This window comes from Capsicum annuum, chromosome 11, assembly GCF_002878395.1.
Source record: "Capsicum annuum cultivar UCD-10X-F1 chromosome 11, UCD10Xv1.1, whole genome shotgun sequence".
Taxonomy (NCBI): domain Eukaryota; kingdom Viridiplantae; phylum Streptophyta; class Magnoliopsida; order Solanales; family Solanaceae; genus Capsicum; species Capsicum annuum.
In genome coordinates this window covers 78472321-78475880 of record NC_061121.1, presented here as the reverse complement: position 1 = coordinate 78475880, position 3560 = coordinate 78472321, and the positions used below count along the sequence as shown (strand labels likewise).

The 3560-nt window shown below is 31.5% G+C and overlaps 1 pseudogene; it reads right to left on the bottom strand.

The window, feature by feature from the left end:
- Nucleotides 1-364: 364 nt before the first annotated feature.
- On the bottom strand, nt 365-3069 carry LOC107846434 (annotated as a pseudogene).
- Between the last annotated feature and the right edge of the window lie 491 nt (nt 3070-3560).

The window sequence follows — 3560 nt, the reverse complement described above, 5'->3', positions numbered from 1 at the left end:
TCACGGTACCACACTGCAAACTTACAATTGTTATTTAGACTGGCTCTGCAGTGCGCTAAGGGTCAAAATGACGGTGTTTAACGACTGAAACTTAAAATCTCCATAACTTCTTACCCGGTTATCGGATTTGGGCAAATTTTATATCGTTGGAAAGCTAATTGAATTTCCTACGTAATGAAAAAATCTAAACTGAAAATTAATGAGTTTTTTTGAAAATTTTATAAATGAATACTCATGTATTGAGACTTAGTTTATGCTAGGCAAATACGGGGTATTACAATACATAAGGTAAACTATTCACAATCTTTTTGAAGTTATTAAACTAATTTTAAAAATTTAATTTCAATCTCTAATGAGTGTCAAACTAATAGCTTAATATTGAAAGGTTGCCAACCACAGTTCTAACCCAAGCTAAGATGAGCCATTTTTTCTTCTCACTTGCTCCAGATATTGTAGCTACTGATGCACCTACCTACGCTCCCAGTAATAAAACTATCATAAAATTAAAAAATTTTTAAATTAAATTAATCAATTTATTGGTCAATCCATTTTAAACCTGCCTATAAATCACCTAATCTTATTTTTTTTCAGTACCTAATTTGATTTTGATCCTAATAAAGTATGAAGGTTGGGTTTTAACTTGTATTTTGTTCAACCCATTCTAAGTTGCTCATTTGACACTTCCAATTTTGGTCGATAGAATATCACCATTAAATCTATAAGAACTTGACACACTATGTGACACAAGTAGGGAATATGCTAGCAAATCTAGTTACAATGAAGAACAATTGAGCCAATAACTGAATTAAGAAAGGTTGATATTTTGAGGTCATATTGGACAAATATTGAAGATTCTAGGTAGGAAGCTATTGGATAAATATTAAATCCTAGAGTAAGTATTAGATACCTACTGCTACTGCTACTAGCTAATTAGTAGGTAGCCGAACGTTGTCTAGTTACGTTACTAATATTGTTACTATTACTCTCATACTATCTTTGATTTACTATTACCTATTATTCCATGCTTTGGCCAATTGATTTCAATTGTTTGTTGTTCATTTCTACTTTTGCAATATTAACATATTATCTTCACTATTGTATTTTCTTTCAGTATTTGAATTTGGTATGTTATACTTGCGCTGAGGGTCTATATATCAAAAACATCCACTCTACTTTCACAAGGAATGAATAAGGCACACACATACCACCCTCCCAGACCCCACTTATGGAAATACACATATTATTGTTGTCATACTAGAGTAAGCAACAAAGGATCTTAATACATCTCCTAGTAAAACAGCTAAAGTTATCTTCACTTGAAATTAAATTCAATCTGTTTAAATTCCTACTACATGTACTATATAAAGTTACCTCTCTCATTCACCTAAATTAGTTAAGTAGATAAACATTTCTTGAATTTGGAGATAATTTAGTGGTCATGTCATGGTAAGAGAGAGACAAGGAAGAAAGGAGATATATAGAATTATCCTTAGTATTTTGAGATAGGAAGTAATAGTTTAGAGTCACAAACCAGTAGGGACATTAGAAGCCAAATTTGAGAGGACAAGTATGGCAACAACAAGAACTGCTACACACCATCATGGTCTATCTTGGCATATGGTTCCTTAAAATCCCCGAAAACACTTGGTATCCCTGTTCTATTAAATTTATTAACTGTGATAAACATACCATAAAAGAATATCAATAGTGAATAGGAGACCTGTAAAGTTGAAACAACACAATGAACAAGCTTTTCTTTTATCTCAAAGTCAACAGGAGAAATATACACTTAAACTAATATAATGTAGCTGGTAACCTGTCTTACTTTTGAGGTAACGTGTTTATGTATGACCTGATAGTGTAAAAATTCTCATACGCTATCCTTCATAGAAAAACACTGGATAAATAGGTGAAAAATAAGATTGTTGCACTTGACATGACAACATGAAAAAATGTAAACACAAGCCCAAAATACTTTTTCTAAGCATTCTCCAGCATCTTTGAAATCAAGAACCACAAGAGCAAGTGCTCCATTGATAGCAGTCCATGACATGTTCAAACCTATCATCAAAGATATTAACATCCCAATTATAACAAGATAAGCACATATTTTCCATAACAATATTTTCTATTTTTCAAAAAAGTTTTGCTTTTCATCATAAGATATGAAATTAATTTGATCCTCACATCCATCGACAGATAAAATTCCCTTTGATGTCACATTCTTGTCCTTCATTTGAAGTAATCCGTTATTTGCTGCTTTCATCGAGGCATTAGAAGTCCTTCAGGAATCAAACACCCCGTTCAGATCCTTCTTGATTTTATTTTATTAAAATTACCTTGATTTTGACTATTAGTATTCATAGAGTTAGTTGGAAACGATGAGAGACTACTTCTTCATTGGAAACTAATTCTATCTCAGCATTTTTGACATATTTCTGAACAGATAACAACTTCCAATACATATAAAGAAATAGTACAATATTCACAACAACTCCAACAAGCATTGCAGGAAATATACCAAATAAAAACCTCCTAAAACTAATCTTGTTTCATAATGCTATAACTAAGTTTTGAGGATTCCCAATAGGAGTTGCTGAAGATCCAATATTTGCATATGATACGAGAGCTAAAAGGATTGGATGGGGTGGAAGATTTTGTTGCCTAGCAATTTTCAGCACAAATTCGGTCAATACAAGAGAAGAAGTATCATTTGTGAAAAAAAAAACTTGAAATTGTAGAAATGAAACAGATTCTAAAAAGTAAATCCTTGGGTCCCCTGCTTTTCTAAGCCAACAATTTTCCCATGTACTTAAATATGTTTTCTCTTTCTAAATAAATACTCATAACCATAGTTCCAAAGAGAAGATCTAAAATTGGAAGATCGATAGCATTATATGCTTCATCGGGTGTCAATACTCAAAATATTACCATAAGATTTGCACCAAGTAGTGACCCTGCAGTCCTTCCAATAGGTATAAATGGAACAATAGGAAATACTGCCAATATCCAAAAAATAGCAAAGAAAATTGAACGAAGAATCACTCTCTTTGTCTATGCCACAACCATATATTCATATACAAAAAATCAAAACAACTTTTACTACTAAGGGTAACCTTGGCTTTTTTGCACAACGGCATATGAATTTACTTATAATACTAATAACAACATCTAGATTTAGGTCTAATGTCTAGATCACATTGGTATGTTATTATTTTGTGTTTGGTTGTTGGCGTTTAATATAGTACAACTATCTACAATTAAACTATATATAGTGTGCATGTGCTACAAAATATTTGCATTCCAATAAATATGTGAAAAGTGCATTTTTAAGATAAAGAAACAATTAACTATTGGGCATTATTTCTTTTCCTGGATTCACTATTTTTTAAGGTATAAATCTCTACTTTCTCTATTTGAGTCAGCAAAAATACGTGATTTAAGAGAAAGCTTAATTAGGTAAGTGACTAAAAAATGACCTAAAACCTGTGGTTATTAATTCAGACTCATATTTGATTTTGTTTGCTATCATTGCCACTATTGAAAATCCAATATTTCCC